We start from the raw sequence: 17,838 nt of genomic DNA, 5'->3' as shown, positions 1-17,838 counted from the left end.
ATAATAGTGCTGTTTAAGTAACATTTAGATAACAATAAACTTCTTTAAATAATCCATAATTGTGGTATGGTACAAGTACAGGATGAAAGGAGTCTCTGCTTTCGTTAATGCTTTCTTTCCCCAAATGAAAAATTTCTTCAGGCTGCTTATCTCCTGAAAATCCATTTCAGAACTGTTCTCTGGATCTTCCACAGTGTGAATGGTTACCTTCAACTTTCTTGATATTATATGGATAAAAAAAAGTCTTTGCTGTTTTTGTCTCAGTCAACTTGAATGTGGATGTTGCTCAAAAAGTACAAAGTCCCCTACTTTGAAGAAATGTGTTTTGACTTTGCTGTCATCCTGCACCTTTTGTACTATTTCCTTTTTGTGTATCTGAATTTAAGTGGTGCCAATCTTCTCCCATGTCTCATCAGGTGGATGGGACAAACCTGTAATTTCTGCAGTCAGCATTATAACCTGAGTGCCACATTAAATTCGGCAGGAGTGTACCCTGTGAATCACTGACCAACCTGTTAATCATGTCTTCAAACTGTGAGATGACATCTACACACCTAGAATGTTGTTCATTGTCATGTGTTCTGATTAATTTCCCTACTTTTCAGAAACATTGTTCTACTGGGTTCCTGGCAGAATCATAGTAACTAATCACGTGTACTGGGATATTCTATTCCTGCACCTGACAAATGCAGGAGTTGGAGGCAAATTGGCAACCACTGTATTATTGAACTCATTTCTATAATGTCTCATACACGTGATTAGGACTATAGTGGACATTGATCATGTGAATGAAATAGAATTCTGGATAACACTCTCATGTTCTCATGAATAAAATGAGTTGGAGAATATACTAGGGTTGGAACTTAAATAGTGGCAACTATTTATTCACAACTGATACAAAAGTGTTGCAAGTTTGCACCTGTTACTGTCTTTCAAAGTAGTCACCAGCATTGTGTAGAACCCATTGCCTGTGATGTGAAAGACATAGTATACCATTAGCAGAGCTTGTTCTGTTGATGGTGCAAAAGGAGCAGTCTACTGCCTCTCGAATCTCTGGAACAGTTCTGAAGCGAATGCCATGAAGGGGTTCCTTCATCTTCAGAATCAAATCAAAGTCTCAAGGACTTAGGTCCAGGGAGTATGGTGGGTGGTACAGTACTTAACAGACCCACCGACTGAACAAAGCAGCCACAGCTTGCACTGTATGCACCCATGCATTGTCATGCAAAATGATGGGTGGGTTGTGCAGAAAGTGTCTTCACTTCTTTTGCAAAGCTGGTCGCAGGTAATGCTCCAAAAATGAATAGTAATACTGTGCACTGCCTGTCCACCACGGAGGAACATAACGCGTTAGGATAACACCATCAGAGTCATACACGAGAATCACTGATCCATTTGCACCACCAACAGAACAGGCTCTGCTAATGGAATACTACTCCTTCCACATCACTGGAAATGGGTTCTACATAATGCTGGTGACTACTTTGAAGGAGAGTAGCAGGTGAAAACATGTAACTCTTTTGTAACAGTTGTGAATAAATAGTTGCAATTATTTAAGTTCCAACCCTCGTATGTCACGAGTGAATGTTATCAGCCTAAGTAAAAGGATGGGGGAAGTTGCTCAACACACAGAACATTCTACAGATTCATATGTATAAAACTAAGCAAGTTTCTCAAAATCGGAGAGCATTCTTAGTTTTTTTTTAAGTGAGCTCTGTAGCATACTTAGAACTGAGTAACTTCTGCTGCGGTTAAGTGTTACCAAGTGTATATAGAGAAATTGGCAAAATTTATGATGGTAAAAAGGCAAAAAAATATATGTAGCCTAAAGAAACACGGATGAGATGAACTGTAGAATTTTATGTAGATTTAACAGTGCAAAAATTATTTGGCTGGTGAGTAACTTTATTCCTGAAAATCACAAAAGAGGAGTAGGCGCCCACTCAAACAAATGAAAAATGAAAATATTTTTGCACTGTTTACCAGACCCACATTTTCAGACTACTATAAGGGAAGACTTAGGAATACACTAGACAATTGTGTTGCTGCCGTTTTCATATGCCCTTCAGCAAGTTAACAAAAAAAGCACCTGGCTTGCGAAAAACATAGGCAAACTAGAAGCAGAAAAAGTTAAGTGGCAATCAACATATCAGTTTCCATGTGTGGTGGGGGGCCCCAATTTCACCTGTGTACCAGTAATGAGACCTGCTGCATGGAGATGAATATGTTTATTGAAAGGGCTTTCCCAGTATAAATGTGCTGGCAACATGTGATTACAGTGAAATGTTCACTAATGTCAATGCTCATGACCTGGGTCTGCACATGAGGCCAGGATGTGGAGAACCTCAGAGCATACCAGACATTACAAGAGAACTGGTGCAATGCTTTAATTTTAGGGGCTGAAGGGTAGGGTATTTCACCATGGTTAATGACACCATCATCTTGAAACAGCTGATAAGAGGGCATACAACAGACTTCAGTCTAAGGAAATGGTGATAATCAAATGGTGCTTCGGACAGCTGAAAAGGTGTTTTCCAGTTCTGCAAAACAAAATAAGGCTTGTGCAAATAAAAATCCACAATGTAATCACAGACTGTTTTCCTTTGCACAACACAGCAAAAGAAACAGGAGATGAGGATTTTGAGTCACCAAGTGACTATGCAAATAATCTTCCAGTACTGGGAGAAGAGAAAGCAACAAACATATATGTACACGGTACAAACAGAAGATGGGAAATTATTAATGTAATATGTCAAATATAATGTGTGGGAGTTTGTTACCAACATCCTGTAAACAAACCTAATTCATGTATTTTTTGTAATGAAAATAATTTTTAATCTCTTCAGACATAACAAAATTCTATTTTGATGAAAAAAAAAGCAGCCCTGTTGCCACGGAAGAAAATGCAATTTAGTATTTTTCTTCCTCCTCTCTCATCAATTTTACTTTTATCAAAAATTGTTTCAAGGATGTGTTGGAGGCACTTGCCAGATACTACAGTAAATAAGCACACAAATTTTTTAACCTTCAGCTTTTTAAACTAGAATGTGTTACAGTAATTTCTACTGAATCATTTATTTAAGAGGATATGGAGCTAGGCAAATGTAGAATGTAAACAAACATTTAATCTAAAGAATAATTTTTAATTAATAACAAAACATGCTGTACTGTGACATTACAAAATTCAGTTTATTGTGTTTCTTTCTCTTCTCTTTTGAATTTCTGCTGCTTCCTGTCCAGGACATCTAACTAGTATAGTAATACTAGTCTCCACATTCAGCATTAGACAAATTCATAGTCTCATATGTCTCCATGCTTAACCTCTGTTGTTTCAGTGCACTTTGGGGCACCAAAACTGCTGAGTAAGTGGCTAATGTTATTTCTGCAGTGTCATCCATTAACATTTGCGTTTGTTGTAAAATCTCTTGCAGCTCAGAGGAAGTACAGTTGGAATCAAGGAACTCTGAACTAGCTTCTGGGGAAGAGATGCTGGCAGAGGAGTACACCCCTACTGCAGAAGCTCCTAAAGCAAATTAAAAAAAAAAACAATAATACTAATATTTAGTGTGGCACCATTTTTTGAAGGAGTCTATAGGCAAGCAGGGTTATGCAGAAACACAGGAAGAGTTTGTCCAACTTTATGCATGCTACACTATGCTAGATTTATGGAACAATGGTCTAATAACATATACATTTTATCAAAAATTGTTTCATGTTTGCAGAATAAAATATTTTGCTACCTCACAGTTTCAAAGCGTCTAGCACAAAATTAAAAATGGAGAGAAGCTGACTTACCAGGAATTCTGTGGATCATAGTGTTGCAGTCATCTCCATCTAAAAACTTCAGAAACATTTCTTCCCATTTTTTTTAACATGACCTTAATTTCCCCGTCGTATATCTGTCAGTCTTACATTTTCTGCATTACTCTATGGTCTGAAGTTTTTCATTATCTGCCCATTGGAAATTTCTTTACCAAAATTAGCTCTGCCAATAATAGCCGGACAATCTTTTATAGTATTCATTGAAGTTAATCCTAAATCTTCCAAGTGAACACACACGCACACACACAAATGAAAACCAGCTGAGAACCAAAGATGTTAGATTTTAACCTCTTTGCTGAGAACTTCCTGAAAGAGGAGAGGTGGTAATGAGAAAGCACTCCCTGGTCAGAGAATATGCTACTTATAATACAAAATCCAGAACTTTCTCTGATAAAGTTCTTTTTCTCTGAGAATTTTCTCCAGAGTATATTCTCTTTTTTATTCATATGACCTATTGGGGTGTATGAACAAAATGGAGAATGTAAGTATTTGTGAAATTTCGGTGAACATTTTCAGATTTGCTTGAATTCAATGGAGAATATACTTAAACTGAGAATGTACTCAGCCTGAGTTTAATGGGTGGGGCAAGTTGCTCAGCATGAAAAAGATTTCTCTGATTTCATATGAATAAAACTAGAGAAGTTTCTCACAAGCGCATGTTCTCAGTATTTTGATGTGAGCTCTGAAGTATACTTTGAGCTGAGTAAGTTCTACTGAAGTTAAGTTTTGCCCAGCAGTTTTAGTGAAAATGGCAGATTTATAGCCCAAAGAAATGCTGAAGTTAGAAACTGTAGAAGTTTACACAGGTTTAACAATAAAACATATTGTTTGACTGGTCAGTCTCTTTCTTCCTGAAAATTATGAAATGGAGGAAGTACCTTTTCAAAGGATATAAAATGAGAACATTTTTGCACTATTTAGCAGTTTTCAGACTGGTGGTGTAAGAGGGGACTTAGGAATGCAACATTCTGCGTATCTAATGCAGTAAACTGCTATGTAATGACCAGTCTTTCTACAAAGATAGATGTATCATTTTTATATGTATACGAATATTTTTAAAAAGATTTAAATAAAAAGAATGTTAAAACTCATTACTGTGGTTTCTGTGGTTATGCTATTAGCTACTGTATTGTCTTTTATCTGGTACACTATTCAGAATTCTTTTTGTTTATCTATTACATGAGAATTACATTCATATTTTATTTGAAGTAATATGTGAGTCTGAACACACTTTATGACCCTTTCTTGTGTTCTTGTTACCTGAGGAGTTGCCTGTTCAGTATATTCTACTATGTGATCTCTAGAGTAAAATCTCATTGCATGCTCTTGTCAACTTGTGTGGAACCTCTCTTCTCCAAATCAATCTTCCCCTTGGCTGTCAGGTAAGTCTATTCAGCTTTATAACTAATTTGGAGAAAACCTCCAGACTGTAACCATCATACTTGTGTATTAACAGTACTTAGACTCTTTCTGAGGGCAGACACTGTGTCAAATTCCATATTGTGACCATCAGTTGTTACACATCATACTTTAATATTAACCATACTTTGACTCTTTATAATGGCAGACACTGTGTCGTGGAAGGAGTGATAGCAAATGATATTACTTTATTAAAAGATAACAGGATAACTGAATAAGAAAGAAATTGTCACCGGGAAAACTAAAAAGACAAGTACCAAATCAATTTAACCAGTACAGCAAGTGGTTGTCAATCCACTGAATTCACAAATGATGTGAACTTTCCAGAGCCTTGATTATTTTCTGTGCCTATGTATGCAGATTCTCCTGCACACTTTCTTGGAAGTTTTGTAAGTCAGTATCTGGCTATAATGGCCAGGTAAACTTATCCACAAGTGTTATCCTATGAATGTTTCATTCATAATCTGTCATTATCATCAGGATTTCTTCCATCGAGGCAGCAGGAAATTTGTGAATGATATGCCTCAATTGGTTTCTGTCCCGGTACAGCTTTTCCCTCTCTACTACATCCCATGTTACTCCTCACCCCTTGAGATCTTCCTTAACATGGTCTGTCCATCTCTTTATAGGACACCCGATTGGTCTTCTTCCTGGTACTTCCATCTCCAAATACTGGCGTGGAGTTTGAGTCAGGTGCATTTGCTTCACATGACCGAACCACTTCAGTCTCAAATCACTCATCCTCTCCTCTGTAGTCAATGTCACCTGCAGGTCTCTCCTTAGATAACCATTCCTAACTCTGCCTCTCCTAGTTTTTTTGTAGAGCTGACCTAAGGAACTTCATTTCACGTGATCGAATTTGACTCTCTTCTCTCTTATTTATGACAAAGGTCTCTAGACTACACATCATGATTGGCAGGAGATAAGTTTTATACATGGTCTCTTTGGCTCTTTGAGGGACTTCCTTGTCCCAGATTAGATTTCATTCTTGATGGATAAAGCTTGATCCTTTTGTCATTCTGTTTAAGACTTCTAGTTTGGAACTTCCATTGTGTAATATGATGCTACCCAGATAATTGAAGCTTTTCAAACAATCAACCTTCTCCCTCTCCAGTATGATGTGACGAGGTGTGGGTGTCCTGCTCATCTTCATTGCCACTGTCTTGTTCCTACTCACAGTTAAGTTGAATTTTTTAAATTTTGTGTTCCAATAATCTGGTCTCCTCTGAACCTCCATTTCTGCCTCTCTCCAAATGGTGATGTCATCAGCAAAAACATATGAATTGAGATCTTCATTTTCTTTTTCTTTGATTTCTTTCATGATTGTGTCCATAAGTGTAATGAAGAGTAAAGGGGAGAGCCAACTGCCTTGCTGAACACCTATCTTTGTCTTAAACCATTTTGATCTTCCACCTCCTACTTGTACACTGCTCTCACAACCATTGTACAGCATCTAGATCTTTTTAATTAATGAATCAGAAACATAATGTTTTCTCAAGCATTCCCACATTTTATCCCTTGGTACATTGTCATATGCTTTTTCCAAATCCATGAATACTACTATCAAGTCCTTTCCTTTTTCCCAAAACTTCTCCATTAACTGACGGAGGCAGAAAATGAGATCTATTATTCCCCTGTTACTTCTGAACCTATGCTGTTGTTCCTCAAATTGGTGTTCTAGAATTTCCTACAATCTTTTTTCTATGAATTTTCCATTATCTTAAGGTAGTGTGATAACAGTGTGATTCCTCAGTAGTTGGTGCATTCCCTTCTACTACTTTTCTTCATCAATGGTATTATAATTCCTTTTTTCCATTCATCCGGGCTTTTGTTTTCTTTCCATATCACACTCAACACCTTGTGTAATCACTGTGTTCCATGGATTCCTGCGTTTTTAATCATATTTGCTGTCAGCTCATCAACTCCAGCCGCCTTCCCACTTTTAATCTGTTTGAGGGAAATCTCAGTTTCTAACCAAGAGATTGGATTCTGTTCCTCCTCCAATCCAATGACTTCAGTATCACTTTCTTGTGCACATTCCCCATTCAGTAAGATTTCAAAATAATTCTTCATCTTTTCTCTGATACCTTCCATGTCCCTGCTAATATCCCCATCCTCTGTTTCAATTGCTTTTATGACTTCTCTATCAGATCTTTTGCTTTCCAATAACCCATATAGCAGTTTTTGGTCCGCTTTGCTATCCTGCTCTAGTTTCTGGGTGAATATTTCCCAACTCTTCTCCTTTTCTTCTTTCACGATTGTCTTTTGCTTGGAGTTTCTTTTGTTGGTATTCCTTGTTCGGTGTTGTCACTTTGTGCTCATCTTTTGGTACCAGCCCCTGGTTCTGATTTCTTTTTTCAAATTCCATGTTTTTCATTGCCATATTACTTTTTTTATTTGCATCTTTTACTCTGTCATTCCACCAACTGGTTTCTTTGTCTTTCACTTTACCCTTTGTTTTGCCACAAATCTGCACAGCAGTGTTAACTACTGAAGTTTTAAATAGGTTACACTCTTCCTCTACACTACCACTTTCAGTTTTTAGCAATTTTTGAGCAACTATAATTTGGAAAAATTTTGTATTTTCTTGTTCTTTCAACTTCCACTCCTTAATTTTTGGCATTCTTTGTACACAGCATTCAAACTATACATCTTATAACTTTGATGAGCTACTAGTAACATGTAGTAACTATCCAAGTGCTCACTTGGCATGACTTTAGTGTTCCTTACTTTCCCTCCAATTACTTTGTCCGTTAATATATAGCCTATGATTGTCTTAGAGTTGCCATCCCAGCCATATCTAGTAATCTTACGGCTATCACAGATTTAGAATTTCTTCACCCTCTACATTTCGTCGTCCATATCCAAAAGGGCCCATCACCTCATATCCATTTCTATCAATGTCAATCTGAGCATTCACATCCCCAATTATCATAATTTTATCTTGTATTACTTGGTCTTCCAGTTCTTCAAGGAATTTTGTTTTTTCTTCCTCACTTTACCCTTGCCGAGATGGGTAAATTTTGAGTATAGCAAAAATATTCTTTCCCAAGTTCACTCTTGCGCTAATTATCCTTCCACATACAAAGCTCACATCTGTAACTGGGTCAATGTCCTTGTGAAACATTAAACCCTCTAAATTTTTTGCCTCTTTATTATGACCCTGCCAGTATAATTTGTACCCACCTCTCAGCAGTTTTTCCCTTCCACTTGGTCTCACTCAATCCAAGAATATGAATATTTCTCCTCTCCATTGTGTCTACAATCTCTTCAGTCTTTACTGTCAAGGTTATTGTTGTTGTTGCGGTATTCAGTCCTGAGACTGGTTTGATGCAGCTCTCCATGCTACATCATCTCCCAGTAACAACTGCAACCTAAATCCTTCTGAATCTGTTTAGTGTATTCATCTCTTGGTCTCCCTCTGCTATTTTTACCCTCCACACTGCCCTCCAATACTAAATTGGTGATCCCTTGATGCCTCAGAATATGTGCTACCAACCTATCCCTTCTACTAGTCAAGTTGTGCCACAAATTTCTCTTCTCCCCAATCCTATTCAATACCTCCTCATTAGTTATGTGATCTACCCATCTAATCTTCAGCATTCTTCTGTAGCACCACATTTCAAAAGCTTCTATTCTCTTCTTGTCCAAACTATTTATCGTCCATGTTTCACTTCCATACATGGCTACACTCCATACAAATACTTTCAGAAACGACTTCCTGACAGTTAAATCTATACTCTATGTTAACAAATTTCTCTTCTTCTGAAACGCTTTCCTTGCCATTGCCAGTCAACATTTTATATCCTCTCTACTTTGACCATCATCAGTTACTTTGCTCCACAAATAGCAAAACTCCTTTACTACTTTAAGTGTCTCATTTCCTAATCTAATTCCCTCAGCATCACCTGACTTAATTCGACTACATTCCATTATCCTTGTTTTACTTTTGTTGATGTTCATCTTATATCCTCCTTTCAAGACACTATCCATTCCGTTCAACTGCTCTTCCAAGTCCTTTGCTGTCTCTGACAGAATTACAATGTCAGTGGCAAACCTAAAAGTTTTTATTTCTTCTCCATGGATTTTAATACCTACTCTGAATTTTTCTTTTGTTTCCTTCACTGCTTGCTCAATATACAGATTGAATAACATTGGGGAGAGGCTACAACCCTGCCTCACTCCCTTTCCAATCACTGCTTCCCTTTCATGTCCCTCAACTCTTATAAATCCGATCTGGTTTCTGTACAAGTTGTAAATAGCCTTTCACTCCCTGTATTTTACCCCTGCCACCTTCCGAATTTGAAAGAGAGTATTCCAGTCAACATTGTCAAAAGCTTTCTCTAAGTTTACAAATGCTAGAAACGTAGGTTTGCCTTTCCTTAATCTAGCTTCTAAGATAAGTCGTAGGGTCAATATTGCCTCACGTGCTCCTATATTTGTACGGAATCCAAACTGATCTTCCCCGAGGTCAGCTTCTACTAGTTTTTCCATTCATCTGTAAAGAATTCGTGTTAGTATTTTGCAGCCGTGACTTATTAAACTGATAGTTCAGTAATTTTCACATCTGTCAACACCTGCTTTCTTTGGGATTGGAATTATTATATTCTTCTTTAAGTCTGAGGGTATTTCGCCTGTCTCATATATCTTGCTCACCAGATGGTAGAGTTTTGTCAGGACTGGCTCTCCCAAGGCTGTCAGTAGCTCTAATGGAATGTTGTCTACTCCCGGGGCCTTGTTTCGACTCAGGTCTCTCAGTGCTCTGTCAAACTCTTCACGCAGTATCATATCTCCCATTTCATCTTCATCTACATCCTCTTCTATTTCCATAATATTGTCCTCAAGTACATCGCCCTTGTATAGACCCTCTATATACTCCTTTCACCTTTCTGCTTTCCCTTCTTTGCTTAGAACTGGTTTCCATCTGAGCTCTTGATATTCATACAAGTGGTTCTCTTTTCTACAAAGATCTCTTTAATTTTCCTGTGGGCAGTATCTATCTTACCCCTGGTGAGACAAGGCTCTACATCCTTACATTTCTCCTCTAGCCATCCCTGCTTAGCCATTTTGCACTTCCTGTTGATCTCATTTTTGGGACGTTTGTATTCCCTTTTGCCTGCTTCATTTACTGCATTTTTATATTTTCTCCTTTGATCAATTAAGTTCAATATTTCTTCTGTTACCCAAGGACTTCTACTAGCCCTCGTCTTTTTACCTACTTTATCCTCTGCTGCCTTCACTACTTCATCCCTCAAAGCTACCCATTCTTCTTCTACTGTATTTCTTTCCCCCATTCCTGTCAATTGTTCCCTTATGCTCTCCTTGAAACTTTGTACAACCTCTGGTTCTTTCAGTTTATCCAGGTCCCATCTCCTTAAATTCCCACCTTTTTGCAGTTTCTTCAGTTTTAATCTACAGTTCATAACCAATAGATTGTGGTCAGAGTCCACATCTGCCCCTGGAAACGTCTTACAATTTAAAACCTGGTTCCTAAATCTCTGTCTTACCATTATATAATCTATATGAAACCTGTCAGTATCTCCAGGCTTCTTCCATGTATACAACCTTCTTTTATGATTCTTGAACCAAGTGTTAGCTATCATTAAGTTGTGCTCTGTGCAAAATTCTACCAGACGGCTTTCTGTTTCATTTCTTCCCCCCAACCCATATTCACCTAGTATGTTTCCTTTTCTTCCTTTTCCTACTACCAAATTCGAGTCACCCATGACTATTAAATTTTCATCTCCCTTCACTATCTTCACTGCATCCCTTGGACCTTCACATTGATGATGAAACACAGAAATTGGATCGAGATTCAATACAAAAGGCACAATGCCGACTTAACTACAAGAAAAGTGACTCTTCTAAGAGTTTGTGCTTTGAGCCTTTCCTGGGAGAGCAGTATTAAATTCTGATGCATCACTCCATCATGACTGTATCCCTTGGATCTTCACAAGGTTATTACATTTAATGTTCCCACTCTCAACTTGTTTTTGCCTTTTTGTTGGGTTCTAGTTTTCTGTTCTTGTTTAGTGTATTTCTTGTGTTCCTTGGGTTTTTTTCAGACTGTGAAGAGCTATCAATCTTCCCAGGGGAACAAGAAGTGCTGTCTACATTAGGTACTCATAATCTGAGGCTCGTTCTTTGATTGAAAGCAATAACAAATTTTTCTCATTTGCTGGCCTGCTAAGCTTAACGAATCTGAGGATTTTCTTTCAGGGTTTACTCCCTCAGCCTTGAGGATTCCTTTTCACCACAAGGCAGGAGTTACACTACTCATTTGCCCTTAGGAGGGAGAGGGTGCCTCCTCCACCAGCTGCTCCCTACTAAAGATGATATTGTCCACCGTAGCTGCCGTTAAGGACTTTGCCATATCCCTGGCAAGGGTTGAGAATGGTAAGGAAAAAGGAGAGGAAGGATAGGTAGGATAGCATAGGATAGGAGACCGGCTAATGTGGGACACACCTCATCTGGCTCTTCCCCTTTGGCCTGTCCGGCATGGGTGACCCTGCTGGTAACTATGCTACTGCCGGCATAGCACTCCAGATCCAGAATACACAAACCTAGTTGCCCACATGGATAGTGCTACATTAGGGAAGTGTGCCCTGAGGAGGATTCATAATCTGTACTGGAGCTAATCCTGTTGACTTATGTGGTACTTCATTTAGGATTACCTGAAATTCTGGAAGGAGTTGTGCCCATGTAATATATTTCATAGAATAGTAATTCCTCTTTAATGCATTCACATAGATTAGTATGTGGATAATGTATCCTTTATTATCATCCACTGAGATTGCTCTTTCTGAGGTAGTTCTTTACATCTATTATAACTGAAATAATGATCTACCTTCACCTCTTGTTTTATTCTTAAAGCTTAATGCCTTACGTCATTGTTGATATAGCTGAAACAAAAAAATTATTGCAAAAATCATTCCTGGATCCTGAGTTCATTTTTCTTTACTAATACATAGAGGTGATTGTGATAATGCATTAGACACTACATTCTGTGGTCCCTTTACATAATTAATTTCTATATTGTATTTCTGTAAGAGTACATCCCAATGCTTGAGTCATTGATGTACTCATAATAACTGACAGTCCATCAAAAATGACAGAGCTTGATGGCCTGTATGCATAATAATCTGTGAACCATAGATCAGTATTTGAAATTTTCAGATACACCATACAGTCATGAAGAACCCTTTCTCTGTGACCATGTAATGCTTTTGTACTTCTGCTAGTGAAAGCTATTGTCCCATGTTCCCCCACTGAACTGTGAGAGTCTGTTTGTTGTTCCATACTGCGGCTCAGTATCTCTGCTATATGGTGAGTGGCAACTTTCCTTCTCATAATATTGTTACATCCCATCCTCGATTTTCCATTGTTTGATATATAATAAGTTGCGTGAATCACTCTTATTAAATTCAGAGCAATGACAAGATTTATATAATATCCTATCTAAATATAAAGAAGTATTTTCTGGCAAACCAGGAATCATTATAGATGATGTATGCAAATTTAGGGTAAAGGATCCAAACCCATTTTTTTTGTAAAACATACCCAATGCCTATAAGTTTAAGAACAGCAGTCCTTGCAAAAATTAACAAAATGGTAGACAACCAAGTTATTGAGTGATCCCTGAGTGTATATAACAACCCACTACTTGTTGTGAAAAAAGCTACAAGAGAGACATGCTTGGTGTTGGATGTATATAAATTAAATGAACATATTGAAATAGAAAGGGGCAGATCCATGTGGACATTTGGTTGGGTTGAATGGTATAAAAACAGACCCAGAGTGAATAAGAGTTATCAAGGAGTGTCCAGAACCGTAGAATGTAAAACACTTGAGTTTATTTTCAGGATTAGTGGGATTCTACTATTGGAATGTTCAAGAGCACACCTTATACATTCCATGGTTTCTAAATCTTTTAAAACAACAGTCTGTGTGGGCATGGGGTGATGATACAGGTGAAGTATTTTCAAATATTAAGCAGGCACTAGTAGATGCACCCATTTTAAAGCATCCTGTGATGAAAGATCCATTTAAATTGGCAACAGATGTCTCAGGTTTGTTGGAAGGGGAATGGAATCCACTCCCACAGACACGACTCACACACGGCTGCAGTCTCAGGCAACTGAAATCATACTGCAGGGTGGTTTCAGATGCCCGAGACTGCAGTAGGGTGTGTGTGTGTGTGTGTGTGTGTGTGTGTGTGTGTGTGTGTGTGTGTGTGTGTGTGTGTGCGTGTGTGTGTTTGTGTTTTGTTGACAAAGGCTTTAATGGCCCAAAGCTTTAATTGTGAGAGTCTTTCTCATAATATTACTATATATTACATTTTCACTAGTTAATTTCTCATTTGAAGTTACTTCTTGACATGCTATCTGAACATTTGCAACTGAAGATATTTTAATACTTACAAGAGCTGGATTTACCTTGGCAACTAGCTGAAATGGTATTATACTACTATTTCCATTAAAATTACAGAATAGCGTTTTGGTATCAAAATTTACAACTACTTCATACTTAAGTAACCAATCCATACCAAGTAACATTGGTAAATTTACATAAAATTCTACTAAACAGTGCCTGCTCTCCTCAGGGTTTAGGTATTCTTGTTCCATGCTTAACTGTCTTACCTGTAATCCCTACTATATACAATCCTGTAACAGCTAGTATCAGAAACATAGGTTTATTTTCCATAGCATGTATTAGTTGTTGGGCAATTAATGATATTTCACTACCGGTATCAATGTAAATATCTGCTTTCTTTCGATAAACTTTTGCTATCACTACATGTTTTGGTTGAATATCATCTCGATGTCCTTTCTCTTCTAGTAACCATTCCTCTGCGGGTATTTTATGAGTAAAGGAAAGTACATCTTCTATGAACTGGCCTAATATCTGTTCATTATATCTTGGATCTTGGCCCCATTCCAGGACGTTCCTCTTTTCCATAACTATTATAGGGTAATTAGTCATAATTATGGCGTTCTCTGTTCCTGTTCGATTTACTGGTGCTATTTTGTCTTCCCTATTCACTACTGCTTTGGGCATGAATACCTGTGAGGGTATGTTAGTGATCTGATAAATCTCAGATGCGCTTCTAGTTTTACTTAGCCTACGTATTTGGCAAAGACTTGTATTCTGTTTGCTAAGAAATTTGTTTGGAAATCATTTATTGTCTCAGTTATTATTTTCTCTATTATATTCTTGAATATGTTCTGTGGTATACACCACTTCTAGCAAACACCGAACAACGCGCTCCAGTACGCGGCCGCCAAATACATCGCTGGCCGCACTTCTCTGGGCGGCCCGCTGCTTCCATCGCTGGCCGTCTTCACACGCACGCTCCCTTACGTGGCTGAGAAATACGTCGCTGGCCGCACTTCTCCGGGCGGCTCGCGGCTACCATCACTGGCCGCCTTCGCGCGCGAGCGTTTGTCAGCACCCAGCAATTGGCTACGCCAGGAAACATTGCGATTGGTTTTCCCTGGAAAACAGCGACCCCAGCTGACGTCTCCATTAACTAGCAAGCCTTATATAAACCCGGCCGCCGCCGCAAACGACAGTTCTCATCGGGAAGTGCAGTATGCTGTGTTCCAGCTGCTTGTGGAGGACTCACCGCACCACTCGAGGTTACCTGGCTGCTCGGCGGAAATCTTGCGACTTCGCTTGGAGAGACTGAACTTCACTGGACTTGGGAATAATTACGGGACGTACACCCCACCATGCACATTTGGACACTGGTATAACCAAACTTTAATTATGCATTACTTCTGAGTGTGAGCCTGGGTAGAGGCTTGGCTAACATAATTGTTAAAAAGTGATTTGTGATTTAATAAACCAGACTGAAGAGGTTATTGTGTTATTCCTGGTTATAACACAATAAAATGGCGACGAGCATGCACCAGGGGACGTTGGAAGATCTCCTCAAGAAACTTCTCCAGCAGCAGGACGAGAACCACAAGCTGCTCCTCAACACCCTCCAGCCACTTATACAAGGGTTCATGCAGACGCAGGCCACGCAGCAAGTACCGCCGTTTCCGTCTTTTGAAGAAACGTTAGAGGACTGGGAAGCCTACGAATCCCGATTGCTGGAACATTTCCATGCTTTCAAGGTAACTTTGGCCTCATGAAATCTTTGTTTTTGTCTTGGTCTAAACCTGAGATTTATCGGCTCTTGTGCAAGCTGGCCCCCTTATCAAAACCTTCGGAGCTGACTTTTGCCGAGATTCGCTCGTTGCTCACTAAATATTACCAGCGCCATACCCATGTTATTTGATCTCGAGTCGCCTTTTACCAATGCAAGAAACAGCCGAATCAGACACAGAGAGTGGGCAGCGGAATTGCAAGGCTTGGGGCGACGATGTCACTTTGTTACCTCTAAAAATAAGGACTCCTACGCCGAAGAAATGATCCGGGACATGATAATCAGGGGTACGCCAGACAGGGAGTTCCAACATGAGGCCCTTCAGTTCGTCGACCCCTCATTGGATAAAGTCTTGGACTTGGCACAAAGCTTCGAGGTGACCTGTGCAGCAGGCAAGAAACTAGAATCATGGGTCGACATTGCAGCAGTCAATGTAAACACATCAGAGCCGGCGGCTAAGGCCCACCCGAGTGATGATTCTGAAATAGCGATAGTGCGGGCAGGCCGCCGGTCCACTTAGCAGAACCGTCCGCCACCTCGCTCCAACCGGTCGTGGGTGCCAAAACGTTTGCCATCATGTCCTGATTGTTTTAAAAAACATCAACGAGATGACTGTCCTGATTGATGGGCCTTTTGCTACAAATGTTCTTCCGAGGGCCATTTAGCTTCTGTGTGTCGAAAGTCCCGCCGGCCGCAGCAACCTTCGGATCTTCCAATGGATGTTAATCTGATCGGCGCTATTGATCATCAGGAGACCACCAATAGGCTTTTTATTGAAGTCCTGATTGCGGAAAAACCGATTCAATTACAGGTCGACAGTGGCGCAGCCGTGAGCATTCTAAATTACGCCACATATTTGAGACTTGGCGCTCCTCCCTTGCACGACATGCAGCGGCGCCTCATGGCGTATGGTAAACATTCCATTCCAGTCTGCGGTCAAGTCGATTTGCCGACGACATACCGGAATGTCACCCGCCAGGTCACCTTCTTAGTCGTTAACAGGGATAACTCTGAGAATTTATTTGGGCTGGACACATTTCGGAATTTTGGTTTTTCAATCGACGATTCTGTGAATTTGGTGTCGGACGAGGTTCCGTACTCGGATCTGGACAGGCTTTGCCAAAATTATGCAGACCTGTTCACCCCCAGCCTCGGTTCCCCAAAGAATTTTGAGGCACACATCACACTGAAAGGGAATGCGCGGCCTCGGTATTTTCGCGCCCGTGCCGTTCCTTTAGCTCTCAGAGATCAAGTGAAGAAGGAGTTGGACCGCCTCACGGCAAGTGGCGTTCTTGAGCCTATTCCTTCTAGTCAGTGCGCTACTCCCCTCGTCGTTGTTCGGAAGCCGTCAGGGCAGCTCCGTCTCTGCGGCGACTTTAAAGTAACCGTTAACGCCCAATCAGAGATCGAGACATATCCTATTCCAAAGCCGGAGGAGTTGCTGTCCAAATTGAAGGGTGGAAAATTCTTCTCGAAAATAGACCTCGCTGAGGCATACCTACAACTCCCACTTGATGCCGCATCTCAGCAGTTCCTGACCCTCAACACACCGCACGGGTTATATCGTCCGAAACGCCTTATGTTTGGGATTGCCAGTGCCCCTGCTGTTTTCCAGCGGTTTTTGGAACAATTAGTCCTTAAAGTGGATGGATGCATTAACTATTTGGACGACATCGTGGTGGCGGGTCATACGATGGAGGAACACCTTCACAACCTGCAATCTTTATTCCATGTCTTACGGGAGGCTGGCCTAAAATGTAGGAAAGAAAAATGTTGTTTTTTTCCAACCTGAAATTGAATACCTGGTTTTGTGGCGGCATTCGTAGCGACAAACAATTCGCTGTAGAAACGGCTTACGAAGTCACCGCCACACTTTTAATAGCGGGCCGACCGGTCCGCTGGAACAGTGAACAGAAAGATGAAAACCCAAACACTCTGATTAAATAAAAGTCGGTACTTATCTTTATTAACAAAGATACAGAAACACAGTAGTGAACTCCGTGTCTACAGAGATCTGTCTAGTTCGAGTCGGAGCGGCTAGGTCAGCGTCGGCTGACGACAAACAACAACTCTGCTGCGATGAACACACAACTGACTAGCAAGTACACAATTCGGTGGCGAGTATACAACTGAGCGGCGAATACAGAACTGTCCTAGCGCTCGCGACTCCAGCGCTTAAGAACCCTCGAAGCCAGCGGTGGCGCGCGCAGACTTGCGGCGATTTCCTGTCTCGCTGGCGCTGCTTATGCGGACGGCGTCCGGACTTTGATGCTGCCAACCTTTTGGCAGCGGGCTCGGGTGGCATTACTGGCTAGGATATAACACCTGGGCCACGTCATTTCCTGTTCAGGCGTTCGTCCGTTAGAAAAACATATAAAATCCATCATCAAGCTGCCACGACCTACAACGCTGACACACATTCGTTCCTTTCTGGGGAAGATTTC

General features: G+C 40.1%; 1 long non-coding RNA gene across 1 annotated transcript in view; it reads right to left on the bottom strand.

The window, feature by feature from the left end:
- Positions 1-3,212: 3,212 nt before the first annotated feature.
- The window catches only part of LOC124799251, a 338,637-nt gene continuing 324,011 nt past the window's right edge, over positions 3,213-17,838 (bottom strand). The window contains exon 3 of the long non-coding RNA XR_007016994.1: positions 3,213-3,523. This is a non-coding gene — a long non-coding RNA (uncharacterized LOC124799251). The remainder of the gene's footprint in view (positions 3,524-17,838) is intronic.

Source organism: Schistocerca piceifrons, chromosome 5 (assembly GCF_021461385.2).
Source record: "Schistocerca piceifrons isolate TAMUIC-IGC-003096 chromosome 5, iqSchPice1.1, whole genome shotgun sequence".
Lineage (NCBI taxonomy): Eukaryota > Metazoa > Arthropoda > Insecta > Orthoptera > Acrididae > Schistocerca > Schistocerca piceifrons.
Note: the sequence above shows the minus strand (reverse complement) of the source record. Positions and strands in the feature narration are given on the sequence as shown.